Source organism: Paramisgurnus dabryanus, chromosome 17 (genome assembly GCF_030506205.2).
Source record: "Paramisgurnus dabryanus chromosome 17, PD_genome_1.1, whole genome shotgun sequence".
Taxonomy (NCBI): Eukaryota; Metazoa; Chordata; class Actinopteri; order Cypriniformes; family Cobitidae; genus Paramisgurnus; species Paramisgurnus dabryanus.
Genome location: NC_133353.1, coordinates 31980952 through 31999425, shown reverse-complemented (window position 1 = coordinate 31999425; position 18474 = coordinate 31980952). Strand labels below are relative to the sequence as shown.

Here is an 18474-nt window from a genome sequence, read left to right as displayed (position 1 = left end):
CTCTCCGTATGATTCATCAGGTAAGCACAGCAATTTCACACTTCCATAAGCAGCACATTTTATGGGCATTTGATAAGAGGACTTTTGGGTAGATGGTTTTGATGTAGCTTTAGATGGAGCATTCAAAGTAGCTGAACCTTTGAAATATGAAGGCCTTGGACTTTTGGTATCTTTTAACCCTCTGTGCAGGCAGATGTTGTGATCTAATGGGATTTGGTTTGTACTTTATTGAGTTACTTCATACTGACAGTTTCTAAGCTTCAAAAGCTTAGTTTGTCCTTTTTGGAGATGAAGTTGTGGGCTTGACTTTGTCCTCAGGGCAGAGGAACTGTCAGAGTCACTTTAATGAGGTGAGATGGGTGAGAGGTACTGCAATGACAATATTCAGCAAACATCGCAGGATTCTGAATGATTGCATTACTGGCTCAAAAACTCAGCTAGATCATATTTGAATGATATCTGCACGGTTGCGATATTGCCAAACAAATTACATTTATTTTGTGTGTGTTATAGTGCAATTTGTTTGACTTAAAAGTTTGATGTTGCACAGCTGTTCAAGGGCACTTTTGGAAGAAGATGAGTCGCTAAAGGCACAAACGGGTTAGATTGCCAGTGAACAAACATACTGATAAAATGTATATTATAAATGCAATGCACATTTCTTTGGATATATGAGTGTGCCAAACCCATAAACGTAAAATGCGGGACACGTATTTTTTAATGCCACAAATAAGGCCACAAGGTGACTTTGCTGGTGCCTGAAGTCCTACAGTACACTACATTTATCTACTCTATACTTTTTTATTTTTAAGACATTATTATCAGGACACTTCTACAAGGACATATTACTTTTTATAGTTTTATATATGGATGCAAATTTAAATGTGTGGCCGAAACAAGCAGACCAAACAAGTGTAATACAAATCTACCCAAAGCACAACAGAGCGTTCATCTGACCTTTCTCCTCTCCTGTCAGATCTGATCCAAGTTACATTTGCACTAAAACATCACTCAAAAAAAAACAACAACTTTGTGTGAAGTACGCTGCAAGGCATGTCTCCTAGAAATCGTTTGACCTAATTCCATACATCGGTACCTTTCACCATTTTCACCCTCTCTTTGTGTTTGGCTTTGAATCTGAAGATGGCTAAATGTTGAACGGTAACAATTATACAAAAGCGGTTACTCGGGGCGTTGATGTGTGTAAAAGCCTGTTGACAGAGGAAGAAAAGCAGACATTAAGAGCTGCCACTCACTTTACATAAGGAAATTCAGAAATGAATATAGGGGGAGAGGAATCAAAAACAGACTCTGACAATCAATGTATTGTAATAAACATAACCATACAGACTTCTACACTGCATTTATGTATACAGACCGGTTTACTGATATCGATTTGTTGTTTCAGACTATTGTCTCAAAGTGATGTTGATGCTAGCAGACAAAAAGCTCAAAGGGCCGGTTCAATATCAAGGCTCAATCCTTGACCTTCATTTGTGAGTGCCGAGCAGTTATATTGCGTTTTTAAAAATCTATCAATCCATAAAATGTCTATTTCTAGTAAAAATAAGTGCTTTACTAATCTTTCTATAGCGTGAATTTGCATGCATTATTATAAAAAAGTAAAATATGTATTATAAGTGTGTATGTAAATTATTTGATGTCTTCTAAGTAATGAGGTTTGAGGTCATGAACCCAATGTGCAAATTTAATTATTTAATAATTAAAAAATATGTTTACAGCCTGGTACAAAAATAATTTTTGTCTGTATAGCTAATTTTGCCCTTCATGACAACTGTGAGGGGGGTGAAATTTTTTACAGTTCTGTATAATTAAGGGCGTGGCCACTTGAGTGACAGTTGAATAGTTACTCCTGTCACTGGAGTCGAGCTAGGCGGGCGTGGTTTAAGCAACCAGCCATCTCAGCTTCACCCACAACCCGCCTCTTTACCCATTTTCAGTTATCCGCGAGTGATGCGCGGTGACGTGCATCCAAGATGCCGGCGGCTGGCATCTTCAGAAACCTATGGGTGACATCATGGACACCACGTCCATCTTTTTTACCGTCTATGGTTTGTACCCAGGGAACACACATTGTGATAAGACAATGTATGTGATGTAATGCAATGGGAGTTGCTTTGGATAAAACCATCGGTCAAGCGCAAAAATGTCATTGTATGACGCATAAAGCTTGACGAAGAGCTTATTGATATGTCTGGTTTTATATTTACCATGAAAATGGTTAAACAAACTCAGGGTTACAGGATTAGTTTTAAGTTGACAAAACCAAGCCAATGTGACCAGGCCTTGTAAGTACAAGTTATTTTCATGGTACCCAAAACCCAGGATCCTAAACTAACCTGGCTAACCAACTAAACCGGCTTCATGATATAGGTCCCTGATGTATCCAAAAATAGAGGAAAAAAAGTTTAAATTTGTGAAGTGACATAAAAAGAGACCCGATCTAGAGCGAGGACAAAAAACGCTGCACTCATCTATGTCACTTTATATTAAGCCCTCCAATAACAGTGGAGGAGAGGCAGTAGAAATACGACATCAACCAACCAGTGCATCTTACAACAAATAATAAACAATGCAAAAATATCATCAGCCGATGTATTGCCTCAGTGGAAAAAAACACCAACAGTCTGCGTTTTCAAGAAGCACCGGGTGTTTTCAACCGCATTTAAACGCTTTTGTGTACATACGGCCTTATGTTTACACCAACCGCGGTAGAGGCGTGAAGCGCAAGTGATTTCAATGTTAACTCTTTCACCGCCAGCGTTTTTAAAAAAAGTTGTGAAAGCGTTGGGAAGCGTTTTCTCTTAATTGACGAGATATCTCGTCAATGGCGGGGAAAGAGTTGTGAAGACGCGTTGAAGCACGTCTGGAGGTCCCGCGGCGTGGAAGAGGCATTTAACGCGGTGTAAAAGGTGCGTTTCCACCTCATTTGCGCGTCTAGCTCACGCAAAAGGCGCAAATTAAGCGTTGTGCGCGGTACGCGCGAATGGTGCTTTTTGTGCATTTTACGGTTCACGCAAATTTGCGACTGATGCCCGAGTTGAAAAATTTGAACTTTGCCGGAATTTCGCGCCACGTTAACCAATCAGGAGCCTGCTTGCTGCTGTGGTGGCAGCCCCGCCTGGAGTCACTCATTCAACCAACGCTTGATATTGTCCATAAGCAGTCACCTGGAGCTATATGACACAAGTTCTTGTTTCTATAGAGGAGACAGGAATAAAAAGGACCTCGCTTGGAAGAGTTTCAGTGAGGACATTGGGCAACCTGGTAAGTTGTAATACACACTTCACTTTTGAGTCAGGTGACGCTGTTTATTTTCCCCCTATAGTAATGTTACCAAATACAAACTGTTAACTCTCTCGATAAATGCACAATCAACATCAGTCATCTTGCAAACAGACAACCGCATGGCACTTGCCCCTCCCACAAGAAGCGGAGTTTGCCTCTGACGCGCGTCAACTGCTAGCTTTTTCCGTGAGTCTACTTCGCTCTACACGCGTGAATGAATTCAAACTGCAAAAGCGGCAAACTAGGCACGGTAGACATGATTTTGACTCCTGAAACGTGGTTGGTGTAAACGCAGCATTAGACTCCTAAAGTAGCTAGAGTGCTTTTACAGCAAAAAAATCTATGAAACACTGCAATGTTCACAAACCTGTGAACTTTTCTATCAAATAAGACCTCAGCCCTGCAAATATATTTCCTTGACCTTATGACTTTTTCACTCTTAGTGTGAATGTCCTGTAGATGCGATTCATCAAACCTCTACGAACACTGCCGCTAAAAGAAGCCTGGATTGATAAGTGTGATGGAGTTTTGTTGAGGCAGGATGGTTGTTTACTTTTCTGAATTAAATATTGATGACCAGGTGAAGTGTGTGGCTGGAGTGTGAAACCTTGGTCCTAAGTCCAAAGCGGCACAGACTCCAGGCAACGTGCAGTGCAACTGAAAGATTTAAGAGACTGGATGATCACAGGTTAAATATTCCTGAATTAACGTGAATAGATTGGTAAATTTTGTATCAATAAACAAACCACACTACATCAATATGCTGGAAAACAAAACCAATTAGGGGTTGATTGAACTTTTTCATTTTGTGTCTAAGAGTTTGTGGTCATCCTATAGTTACTGTATCTAATGATGCGGTAAATCGAATCAGATAACACAGTAAAAGCGTAGTACATTCGGATTCCAAATAGCATGCAATAAATGAGATTTTCTTTTATAGTTGAAATAAAATTGACTTGTTCTGCTTTGATGTGCTCATGGGAATGTCCTCGATCACATTCAGAGTACTGTGTTTCACAGAAGAAGCCTTTTGACTCTCGTGGGCAGCTTCTCTACAATTCCAACTAAATTTAAACAGGAGAAACAAAGAATGACACGAAGCCACTTTTATCCATGTCAAAGACTAAAAAGTGGTTAAGCAGCTCCTGAATATTAAACCAGCTGTTACGGAGTTCAAGATTTTCTTCCTTTGGTTTTATCTCTTGTCATCTTAAACCTCTCCTAATCATCTAACCCGCTGACTTAATAATGTTGCAACTCAGAATCCTGGATTAAACTACTTCCAATCATTCAGAAACTCAGATAAGCCTTCATCTCTTCATTTTTTCACTGCAGCTCTTCAAGATTAATGAAGAACGGTAGAATTAAAGAACGCAGAGGAGCTTAAAGTTCACTGTCATGTATGATCCGTTCTGCTCATGTCAAAACGCATCTTTACTGAAACAATGTTCTTAGAAAATTCATTAACATGAACCAATCAGATGTAAGATCAAAGTACTGTATGCTTGATGACTTTTTAGCAATGAGAGATTCTTATTATTAGGTATGCACCGATATGTGGGCCTATTGTTTAAAAACAGACAATGATCAGGACAGATTATATGGAGAGCTCAGAAGCAAAACGCTCTACGTGCGCCATGCATGTTTTCTTGTAAATTTGCATTTTTTTATCAGCCTTATGCTACGTACCCACCAAAACGAGGGGCATCGCGTTACTTGCTCTAGATTACTTTGGGATTTAACTTTGTGTCATGCGATTTTTTTGTTGAATATTTTCAACTTGGACGAAGACGCGTTTTAGGCGAATAGCGCGTGTTTTTGTGGCAAACGCACTCTCATATCGCATCATTCGCATTGCCCCACGCAAAGACGCATCTGATCGAGTCTTTGCATTGACTTTGTATGTAATCTACTCGCGCAAATCTTTGAACTCGCGTCTGGTGTGAACCTACAGTTGTAATTGATTCTCCCAACAGTTGGGTATTTTTTAAATGGCATGATGCCGGGAATAAAGGAATACTCCACTTTCATAAAATATAAAATCCCGATCATTTACTCATCCCCATGTCATCCAAAATGTTGATGCCTTTCTTTGGTCAGTCAAACAAAAAAATCATTTTTTGAAGATAACATTTCATGATTTTTCTTAGTTTAATAGACTTTAATGGACCTCAACAGTTTGCAGTTTTGATGCAGTTTAAAAGTGCAGTTTCAATGCAGCTTTAAATGGCTCTAAGGGGCTGTTTACACTTGGTATTAAGATGTGTTTTCATCGGTCGGCTCACAAGTGGACGAGAGAGACACATTACGTTTACACCTGGTATTTTATATCCGTCTCTTTTGTCCACCTTCGACCGCTTCTGTCCTGAATACTGTGAGGGGCGGTCTGTGAGACGGTGGGCGAGTCTCTCTGCTGTCATTCAAACGCGAGCGGGAGTAATTATGAGTTTATATGGAGGCGAACGAATATTATATCGGAGTCCGCTGCTTGTTTAGCAAGTAAACATGCTACACAGTATTTTGTACATGTATATGTTAAAGCTTTCTCTGAATTTTCAGCGAAATTGATGAAATACGATCGCGCAACTTTTACACGCTTGCAAAAAGGAAATTATGGAAATTCCGCTTTAGATGTATCAAAAAGGCTAAAAAATAGCGCGGTTCACTGTGTGTTCACGCCAGAAGTCAGAAAAGACGTAAAACTTGTGTTTAGTTCCTCAGATTAGATAAATGGGCGGGGAGAAGGCGGTCGCGTGTGGCTGTTCGAACACATTCAACCACATATGCGTTCCGCAACTCCTGTCTTTGTGTCAGTTTATTGTTTAAAATGGTCTGCAAATGTGCAAATATTTCACATACGTGATGGGTGACCTTTCAACATGATTGCGCAATACGTAAGGTCGCGCTGGAAGTTGTGGTTTAAAATTGCTTATTTTTTTCTTGCCAAAAACGACTATTGTTTTGCTACATAAGACCATTATTCCTATTTCGGGATCGTTTAGAGGCCTTTGAAGCTGTGTTGAAATTGCTATTTTAAACTGCACTGAAACTGTAAACTGTTGGGGTCCAATCAAGTCTATTAAATTGAGAAAAATCCTGGAATGTTTTCCTCAAAATATATATAAATATCTTCATGAAACATCAACTTTCAAACACTTTAAATGCTGGGTTTTTTCTACCCTGCGTTGGATTGAAAAGGAAAGAGCCAAGCAGCTGAGTTGAAATTAACCCAGAAAATGTTTATATTTGTCCCAACAGTGGGTTTAAACAAACCAGCATTTTGGGTTGAAACCACCCATCATGGGTTAAATTACAACCCTTTTTGACCCAACGCTGGGTTGAAAATAACCCAGCATTTGTAAGAGTGTGATGTCCTAATTATTTTTGGCATTAAAAAATCTATAATTTTGACCCATACAAATATAATATTATTCCCATGCTATGTATGACTGGCTTTGTGGTCCAGGGTGACAATCACAAATGTTATTTTTAAGGTTTACTAACTCACTTATTCAGTGTTTGTGAATAGTGCCACAAGTTGGAGTTTTGTGAAATGGATTTGAAATTATAATTGAGTCAGCCCAAACATGAACAACATCAGTTGTGCCCTGGGTGATGGAGCTACAATGTTTAATGATTTTTTTTTAACTACTTCTCCTTGTGCATATCATCCATCTGGCTCTCAGTAAAAAATATCTTTTGGCTCACTGTCATCACGATTGGCTGAAATCCTCTATTCAACACTGCAAGGCATTGATGCGCAGAACATTTTTTTTGGGAGCACCAAACTCTATAACACACATACATATTCAGCAACTCAAAGTCCTCCAAGACATCAAGTTTACGCGAAGCATCAGCAAGTTGCATCAGATGTGCTAAAAGAAGATGGGATCTAAAGAAACCTCATAAAGGAGCACTTGATACAGCGGAGGTGTTTTATATTTCATTGAACAGTGAAACGTGATAGGCTCTAATTTTAATCATGCTTCCTAAAGACCCCATAAAATCACTCCATAAAATGAGTTTTGTAGCTTTTGGTTCATGTCGGTTAGTTTTGAGATCTTAACTGTTCTAATGTTATCATAATAGTTGGCCAAAATCACTTTTTGCAAAAAAAATGCATTGAAAATTTATAATGTTTCTCTTTTTAAGAAAATGGACCTAAAATGTATGACTTAAATGGCACCCACTCATATTGTTCAATAAAACTAACTTTAACAAGTTTACCCAAAATTATGTCATAATTTACTGACCCTCAAGTTGTTTCAAATCTGCATACATTTTTTTGTTCTGCTAAATACAAAGGAAGATATTTTGAAGTTTTAACCAAGCAGTTTTAAAGCACCATGAACTTCCATAGAAATTTTTCCTACCATGCAGGTCTAATGGTGCTTATGTTTCCTGCTTTAATTGGAAATATATTGCATATGTGTGTTCAGCAGAACAAAGAAATTTATACAGGTTTGTAACAACATAACTGTGCGTAAATGAGAATTTTCATTTTTGGGTAAACCATCCCTTTAAAGGCGGGGTGCATGATCTCTGAAAGCCAATGTTGACATTTGAAACCACCTAAACAAACATGCCCCTTCCCTAATAAAATCTGGACCTTCTTTTGACCCGCCCAACACATACGCAATGATGTTGGTTAGTTGACACACCCCTTACTGCTGATTGGCTCCAAGTGTGTTTTGGTACTCGGCCCGACTCCTTTGTCCAAAACGTTTTTTCAAAAATTGTGCACCCCACCTTTAATACAGATGTGTATAAATCTTTATTTCTATATAAAGCTACTGGCTATTCAAAAAATGCGAACTGTCCTATTTCAATAGAAAGAAACTGTGCTTATCACATCATTTCTTTGTGTCTTTAAAACTGTCCAATACTGCCAATACTATTTGTGTACGTTTATGTGTGTATGGTCATGCTTACCCGTGTAAATGTGTATTTGTGTGTGCTGGCCTTATACGACTTAAAGATTGTGCCGAAATCGTCTGCGTTTGTTTTACAAAGAAGAGAATTGAAAACACAATGGAAAGCTGAGATAAATCCTCAAAAGCCACCTTATGCTCACATGAAAGTCTCACAGCCTTATGGCTCTGCACGCATTATTTAAAAACTTTTCTCTGTGTTGGGGTCATATCCAGGTTGACATTAAATTTGCTTTGCTCTGACATCCAGACTTTAGGGCCAAAAGGGATGAAATCACCATGTTGAGCCTCATTATGACATTGAACAGATAAGTAAACTATTTCCACACCCGCTGCACTTAATCACAGCAAAGAATCAGAGCTAAAACCTTTGCTGTGATTTTTAATTATAAAGCTCATGCTGTTTAAATCTGTTATGTTGGACAGCTTACGCAAGCAAGAATGCTGAAGCATCCAAATGCTGTTATTCTAAGGTTCTGTTTACTTTAAAAGTATTTTATATGCTATATCTATACTGCCATGTCAAAAAAAAAAACATCTCAGTCCACACTATACACGACCGTAAACACATCAAACATGACCATTCATGCACACTGGGCATGCACATACAAATCTAAAAGAGCTTAATGTGCTAATAATAGCTTGCCTTGTGTGCATGTAGGCAGCCACAGTTTTACAACTGTTTTAATCTTTTGAGCAGTTTGAATTTCATACATGAGCCCCGACGTGAGTTTATACCATATGGTAATATGACTGAACCAGCTGAAATTAATTTCCATTGACAGGGGGCTGGATTGCTTTTTAAAGAGCACCTATTATCCGATTCACGTTTTAAAATTTCCTTTTGTGTGTAAGTGTGTATTAGTACATGTTAATGATATGTAAAAGGTACAAACCCCAAAGTAAACGATGACGCGAGTTATCATCTCCAAGATATATCTGTTTTCTTGTAGAGTACTACAACAAACACACAGATTGTAGGCAACATTTTACTTCCTGGGATTGGTGATGTAGACAAGACAGACATTATCATAATTCCTCACGCTTTGACTCATAGCCTGTAAGTTAACTCCTGTTAGCATTGCTTTTTGACCGAATCTTTCAAACATGGTAAGGAGCGTCATTTTATCAATGAAATAGGTGCTCTTTAATTGCTGATAGTTTTCAGCTGTTTCATGTCAATAGTACCTTTGGGAATATATTTACTGAGAAAAATGGTGACGTGTTTAATACTTATTTCACATACTGTAAAGTATATCCATCAGGATATGATTTTAAAACATGTTGATATGGCATTTATCATCTTAACTAAGTGCACTATTTAGGGTGCAAACCTCTGTTTAACAGAATACAATCACTTTCACTTTAACTCATTCCCCGCCAGCCTTCCTTAAAACAATTTGCCCGCCAACATTTTTTGTGATTTTCACATAAGTTTCACAACGCCTTCCAGTAAAAGTTTCTTCTATAAATGTATAAACATACAAATACATCAAAAGAAAGAACAAACCTTCTGCTTTCAAACAAACAAACAAAATGAAAAAAAAAAACATTTCATTCTATCTTCATTTGTTCTCTTTTTATAACCTCTTAAATATGGGTAAATATGTTGAAATAATTGCATTTTTGTAAAGGAATTTTGTTAGAGATCAGATTCAGAATGATTATCAAAACATACACAGAGTTTAACATTTGTAAAATTAGTTTTTGCTTCAGTTTTTTATAAATTGGGTAAGAGCGCCATCTGGTGCATAATAGCAGATTACGGTAAAAACTCATAAGGAAATCATCATTGGAGCGCAAGCTGTTCTCTTAATTGACTAGATAACTTGTCAATGGTGGGGAAAGAGTTAAAAACTACATGTTTTTATGTTAAAGCTGGTTGTCGCATTATATCTTCTTATTAGTTGCAAAAACATTTATTACTTATGCGCTTGTTATGAGTGTTTGTGTCATGAATAAACCTGTAAAAGCCTGTATATCCATCTCCGTCATTGTTTACATGGCCAATGCGGCTAGTCATTGTCATCTTTTGGTAGTGTAATGGGATAGGGACTTAATGAATTAGAGAAAAATATGTAATGATCCAGAACACCCAATCAGGGAGCGAATGTGGGCACTCAAGCCAAGTCTCTGTGTAGGTCCGGCTACACTGCAGCAAAACTGAGTCTCAAAACTAAAACAGGATCTGCAGCATTTGCAAAAATCTCTGTTTATGAGGATCGCAAACTCCGGAGTAGCGGGTGTGCCAGTCGTAAGCGTAGCAAAAATAATTAGTTTAAAAACGAAAACGCACTAATGTAAATGCAGTCTAAATATGAGCACCACTCCTTAAACCCAATGAGAAATTCAGTACTAACTGTTGCATAAAACTCATTTACATCTTGTAGCAAGAAAAGGTTACTCCAGCAGAAACACATTTATAAGAGCTGCCAAGCACACTTTTCAGAACATTTTTATGTTATGGATAGAAATTAACTCTAATGACTGGATGGAAATTGAAGAGTGAGGCAGTTACTGCTAATGATGTGGAGGTAGTTTGATATCTTATTCAATCATCTACAGAGAAATTAACTCACACATTTATGAAAAACAATTACAAACAAGGTTGAGACAGAACAAATGATCTGCACAAACATAACCGTAAAAGACCGTAACTCAAAGAGAAAATTTTAAACTCAGCAGTGCTACTAGCAATTTTGGGCCCTATTAATGAGGTCGGACCCCCTACCACACCCATTTTCCACCAAAAATGCAAGCCAACCTAGTTATCTAAAATCTTTGTTTGCAATTTAATAACACAGATCTATTAAGTTTGCTATTGCTTTTGACCACTGTTATCAGTATTGTAAATTTATGTAAATTTAAAGGGCACTTATTGTCCAATTATGATTATGGATTAGTATTATTAAATTATTTTGTTGAATTTAATATTAAGAATAACCTTAGCCATGGACATTTGGCATTTAAAGTTGATGCATGTGGAAAAAAAACTGGATTAAATCAAATATAACTATTTTGTTATTTTGTCAAATTGTGTGTCAGATGCTGAATTTAATTTAATTCACATTTATTTGTATAGTGTTTTCAAAATGCATAATTGTTTAAAGCTGCTTTACAATTGAATAGTGTTTACAAATTTAAAGGGCACCTATTTAATTGCTAAAAACAATGTTATTTTGTGTATTTGGTACAATAGAATATGTTTGCATGGTTTATGGTTAAAAAAAACACATTATTTTCCACATACCATACATTTTTGTAGCCTGATATTATTGTCATCCTGAAACGCATGGATTTTGTACAAAGCTCATTGATCTGAAAAGCGCTGTGTCCTTGATTGGCCAGCTTATCTGTATGTTGTGATTGGCCGGAATACCTTTGACGTCAGTAGAAAACTGTAACGCTCCTTACCATGTTTGAAAGATTCGGTATTGTCTACGTTAACAGGCCCAGGAAGTAAACTGTTGCCTACAATCCGTGTGTTTGTTGTAGTCCAATAAAAGAGATTTACGTTGGAGACGATAACTCAAGTCATCGTTTACTTTGGGGTTTGTACATTTTGCATATCGTTAACATATACTAATACACAGCAAAGGAAATGTAAAATCGTGAATCGGAAGATAGGTGCTCTTTAATGTCAGGGTTTCCCGCAGCACTTTTCAGTTCGGGTGGCCCACCTAAGCTGAAATACCCTACCACCTTAACTAGGTCGTCCAAAAAAAAAATAATTCCACCAAACGCCACATGGCCGAAATGAGAGAAATACATAGTCCGTCACTGTCTGGAGGATAACTAGCCTGTTGATAAAACATTTAATTCATAACTAATCTAGTATGTGTTCATTTTCTGTCATAGTTTCTTCAAAATTGAGTTTCATTTGAGTGTTTTAAATAAAATATTTTCATCATGATGCGTACGCCCCGCCCCTTTGATTGCCACGCCCCCGGCCCGCCCACCTGCACAACCCTACCACCTTAACTAACAAATTTTCTGCGGGAAACCCTGAATGTGTACATATTTGAACACAAATCTATGATATATGTTGTCTGCTCTAAGAGCTCAAAACCAGAAAAGTGTGTCTGACATGCTTTCTTGTAAATGAAATTTTTTATCAGGGTCTTATTTTTGGGTTCAGTAATTTCACTTTAATAGCAATGTTAAGGTTATTAGTCAGTAATTAAAGTGCCTTATTTTCACAAAAGTCAGTTATTTCTAGGGCTGTGTATCGCCAACAATTCCCCGATACGATACGTATCCCGATACAAGGGTCCCGATACGATGCGCATCACAATACAAGACTATTTTGAATAACATTTTTGTTCAGAATTTAGTAACATTATTATTTTTATTTTTATTATTATTTGTTTATTGTACATTGAATAAGCAGTGTTGTAACAGTTGTGTATTTGCCATTCATTTATTTGCTATTAGAAATATTTAAAATCCCAGAGTTAGTACTTAACTTATGTTTTTTTTAAAGCAGTTTTACAAAGATGGTGCCTTAATCTTGTCTCTCATTATTCTACATCTATGAATATATCTATAAACATGCAGTCAGACTTAATACTATTTAATATAAATCAGATTATTAATGTGACAGTTATAGTTTGAAGTAGCTCTGTATCTCTTCTCTAGATGTACACTTTTCACATTCAAATCTTTGTCGTGTTTCTTCTCAAATGCGTTAGTACTGTTTTATAAGAGCATGGCTAATAAAGCCCTTTGCAGTAATATAGGCTAAGATATCTGTGCTTTCATACTGAACTCATTGACTTTAATGCGCGCGCGAGAGAGAGCGCGAGTACGCGGCTCACAATGCAGACACGTGCACCAGCGAGACAGACACGCACAGTGAAAGTATACCCCGCCACCTTTAACTCTACGTACTCCGCGGGACACATGCGTCCTTTCCATATGGATCAACAGCAATTCGTCACGTTACTTTCAAAAGTACATCCGAATCGATACGGAAGGTGCTGTATCGATGCGCGCATCGTCAGGCGTCCATGACGATGTATCGTTGTATCGATATTTTGAACACAGCACTAGTTATTTCATTGGTGTTTAACAAATGTAACTGTCTTTCACTGCAAAACCCTCTAAGTACATGCTAAAATATTCTGAAAAAAATCTCCAGTCACTCTTCACTGTCCCTTCTAAATGAGGTAAAGTCTAAAAAATGTGGTCAATATTCTTTTATATTCAGTAAAACTCCTTTAACCGGGTAAAGAAATTTTCCACCTTGATATATTCTGACAATAAACCGGTATTTGTGAAAGGCCTGAGGCTGTGATTAATAGGGATGGGTACCGAAACCCGGTATTAAACTGGCCCCGGGGCTAAATTATGAAAGACCGTAGTATCAGTAAGATCTGACGCTATCGGTTCTGCTATCGGTCCTGGAGAAAATAAATAAATAAATGTACTATGTTTTCTTGCTTAATAATGTTTTCGTGCACATTTAATCTCACCAAACATTTCTAATTTGCGATTAAGACGTTTGTCTGTGAGATCTGCGAGATCTCTCATGCGCGCCGCGGAGGCTGGCTGTCTGTCAAACACAACCACAACAACGAGCGCGGCGCACGCACACGCATAACAGCACGAAAACTACCGCTTAATACAAAGAGTGACGATGGCGGATAGAGCAAAACATTCAAAAGTGTGGTTATACTTCACTAGAGTTGATGCAGACAACGCTCGTTGTCATACAGGTAAGTGCAACAAGATGTTTGCATGTAAGGGCGGAAACACAAGCAATCTGTCAAAGCATCTTTCAAAAGTGTATTACGTGCAGAAAGAAGCTGTGTCCCAATTCAAGGGCTGCGACCTTCTAAGCATACAACCTTAAAAGGGGAGCACTCTGTCTTTCAAGGTGGCAGCCTCAGAAGTCCGCGAAGAGAACTGAAATGAGACAGTCTAACCCTCGGAGGACCTATAATTTGCGTCACCTGTTGCACGCGCCCACCGCGCCTGTCAGCAGGACACAGCGGAGACGTTTCTGACTTATTTAAATAAATATGGAATCAGAAAAATATTCATTTATTTTAGAAAATATGACACGTTGATGTAGATTAAACTATTCAACAGTATATAAAATTAATCAACCTTAGAAATACGCAACATAAACAGAATAATATTAACACAAGTCACAGCCTCAAGTCGCGCTGCTGTGACGCAATCGGTCTTAAAATACGTCCTTAGAAGGTCGCAGCCTGCAAAATTCAACCATCATCTCTGGTGGTTGCCGCATCAACGTCAGGCATGTATGCTAAAATAAAAAAAATGTTCACGTCATTTAAAATAAATGTACAATCTCCCTAATTGGTTTGCTTATCTTACGTTGAAATTCTGTTGATTTCTTTTGGGAGAAATGCTGAACGTTATGCATTCAACATATTTTCTACTTCTTTTTAAAATCCCAAATAAAGAAAAATCAGCATGTAAACATTTATTTAGCCTAAATATCCTATTTAGAGTATTTTTTCTGCAGCTTTCACGCTGGTGCATTAATAAATATATGTATAATATTTAGAAATGATATCCAGAAATTAATTTGTAATAATGAAATGCAGACACATAATTAACTTAATCATGTGAACATAGGTTCGTGATCAAATGTTAACATTGGCCAAAGTACCGATAAGAATACCGTTAAAGCACCGGACCGTTAAGCAGTACCGGTAAGAGTAGTAATACCGTTAAAACCTTAACGATACCCATCCCTAGTGATTAAGTGCATTTAAAGCAAAAGTTTTTCATGAATGTATAATACGTGCCGAGAGCATTCGTTCAATATCATTTATCTATGGATGAATAAATGATAGCAAAAATAATTTTGGGTGGATAATTTCTTTACCTTTTGCACATTGGTTCCTTGCAGAGCTCAACCTTTACTAAATTCAAGAATAAATGGGTTCTGCGAGAGACTGCTGTTTCATGCACTTGAACGGTAACTATCAGAATACCTTTTCATGCCCTTTCTAAGTCAATTTCACAGGCTTACATACAAGAGATTGCCAAGAAAATGGCATTGGTTATTTACACACTGGCACCTTACAACACAAATTCGCAGGATGTTCCTATGAACAGTAGCCTTACTAGCCCATACTTTATTCTCAAAAGTAAATAGACCCTGTCAATTTGTATCATAACCATATCACATAACCGAACTTTGCATAGACGAGTGACTACGATACGTTTAATAATAAATATGTTTAATAACATATTAGATACCTGCATACGTAAAATCTAAAAAAAAAAAATATATATATATATATATATATATATATATATATATATATATATATATATATATATATATATCAAATGTAATGATTAGGAAATGAAATAGTGTATTTAAAATTCACATCTACCTACACTGACCAGTTATCTATGAAGAGCATCACCTAAATTGCTTTGATTCTCTCGAGGTTGCCACGGTTACACATATGCAAGATTTCACAGCTGTGAAAACCTCGATGCACGGAGTGAGACAAACGAAAAAGTGAAAGGTAAAGTGTTCTTCACCCTTCCCCCGTCCTTCCATTTTCTAATATAAAATCGCAGGATAATTTGCTTCTTACATTGATTTTATTTAACTGGATGGAGCCAGAAGATGGACAGCTATCCATAGAGAATACCTTTACTGGATGAAATGTGTGTTTGTGTGTCAGGTTTAGCCGACATTGTGTGGACCAAATGTCCCTCACAAGGACAGTAAAACCTAAAATCACCTGCATGGGACTATAGTCCTTGCGAGTAAAATGCCTTATACTGTAGTCTTAAATAGGTTTCTATAAGGTATATAAGGAGGGGGAAGGTATAATGTAATTTGGGATAGTAAAACAGCAGACACTGAAAGTCAATGTTTTCTACAAAAAATCATCCTATATAATGATAAAGACTATTCTGTAAAAATATAACCTTGATATATTTCATATTGACTGAGCAAGGTCATGCCAAAGATTAAAATAAAAGTGAAATCGATGATTGAAATCGAACTTTGATGCCCCAAATCCCATCATTAGTTTGAGACTTTAGCCTGGATTTCACAGATAGGGTCACATATAATGACGATAAGTCAAAATCATATTTTGATATATTTAGATTTCAAATGCATTCCTGCAGTAAAGTTATGTTAATGACATTTATCTCCTCGGGATGCTTTTCCAAAATATCTTTAGTACAGATCTGGCATAACTCCCACATTACGTTTCTGTATCCCCGTCTGCAATCCTTCATTTCACTGACATCGGACTGAATGGGCGAATGCGTGCAGCGGTTGGTCATTCGGAGTCAGTCTGGATGGAGGATTTACTCTGAGAGGTCACAGCTATCGCCTGATGATTCACGCTGGGCATCAAGAGCCAGCAAATATGTTTCTCTTTCACACCAACTCTCTGTCCATCTCCAATGGTGCAGTTGTGCTCTGAGTATGTGTGTGTGTGCATGTGAGAAAGACAGATAAGGGTGGGTGGTCGAGCGGGAGGGACATTAAGGCAAAAAATGAGGAAAAAACAATTATCCATTTGTGATTGAGCGAGTCGCTGTTCTGCTGCAAAGCACCAAGTTCTGTTCTTCCCTGTACACACAACACATTATATTTTGATAGACTGTGAAACTCATGTACAAGCAATCTCACACCTTATGACTCTGATCACGGTCATGACCTTTATCCGTGTAGCTCAGTGGGTAGGGCACTGCGTTAGCTGTGCAAAGGTCATAGGTTTGATCCCAGGAAAAACACCACATGTACTGATTTAATGTATACCTATACCTTAATGAACTGTATTGTAAGTTGTTTTGGTTAAAACTAGAGTCACACATCACCCAGTATGTGGTGTGAGAAAACTGAACATAGAGCAGCACCACACCACAGGGTGATCCTGGTAATTACGTCTTGTTAATTAAACCATAGACCACAATCGTTAACGACTGACAGGTTGGTTGTTAAGCAAGAATAAAGAGGATATTGCTCTGTGCCGTGAGCGTTGGGTATTTTAACCATCAACACATCTTATGTGAGGGTGTTCTGCTTTACATCTGCACTAACTAGTTACACGTTTTGGTACCAAATCACTTCAGAACAGAGAGGAACCAGATTAAACTAATTTAATAATAAGTAATAGGCGAGGCGGTCTGCAAAATCCCAGCTAAAGTCATTTTTGTGATTTACTGTTTTAACATTAAATCATCCTAGATACTGTAAAGAACATTGTGTGAAAATATAACCTTGATATATTTAATATTGGGCGAGTAAGGTCATGTCAAAGATTTTTGCCTTCTCATCATATCATAAGACTTTTGCCTGCATTTCACAGACAGGGTCAGATATCTAATAAATATCAGAATTTACTTTTAAGTAATAATCCTTATATACGGAAAAACTAAGAAATTGACATATTATTGACGTGAAAGCAAATATGCTTACTGAAAGTGAAAGCCTAAAACAGCGTAAAAACAAATCGCCTCAGTTTGATGAGCAAGATATCGTCAAGTGTTTCAACAACTTACCAAGTCCGTCTGTCAGCTTGAGACTTCAAATGAACGAAAATCACCAATCCGTTTAAGGTCCAGTATCCAAAAAAGTCACTTTTACATCTTAACGGTAACGTTCGTGCCTCGCGCCGACTCGTTCACGCGCATCTGTCATCCATCATTGTATGTATTTGGTCAAGGTAATGCATGGTTACACGCGACTCCAAACACGAAGTCTTGAAAAAGGCGCTAATATTTAAATCTATATCCATATGATAAAAACATATATTTTTGTAGTCCCTGCAAAGACACATATACTAAAGTACACGCGAGTACACTGTCCCGTTTCGTGCTGGTGTTTTCCCTTTCATTCTCTCTCTCTCTCTCTCTCCCTTTCTCTCTGTCTCTCTCTCGCGCGCGCTCGCGCTCTCTTTCTCAGTCAGATGAAGAAGCGCGAAGTACTGCCGCAACGTGATTACATTTTCTATTGGGTGCCTTTTCTCTAACTTTTGTTTTTCTCTGAAAATTGATTTAAAGATTAAAAACTTAATTTGTATTCCTCTTTTTAAAAGGTTAAGACTCATAATAGGCTGACAGCTGGCGAGGAACAGCTACAATTGTAGGTATGATGACAAAATTTTCAAAAACCCCAAAACTCTAAATTTATCACATCACTAGACAGAGCAGACATTCCCATTTGCAAAGAAACAAGGATTGTAAAAATCTATTGAGTATTGAGAAAGTTATTATA

At 37.5% G+C, this 18474-nt stretch overlaps 1 protein-coding gene across 1 annotated transcript in view; it reads right to left on the bottom strand.

Moving 5' to 3' along the window:
* htr1d (5-hydroxytryptamine (serotonin) receptor 1D, G protein-coupled) overlaps nt 1–18106 on the bottom strand; it is a 35956-nt gene extending 17850 nt beyond the window's left edge. The window contains exon 1 of the mRNA XM_065288787.2: nt 17760–18106. The gene's annotated coding sequence lies outside the window, so the exon portion shown is untranslated. The remainder of the gene's footprint in view (nt 1–17759) is intronic.
* Between the last annotated feature and the right edge of the window lie 368 nt (nt 18107–18474).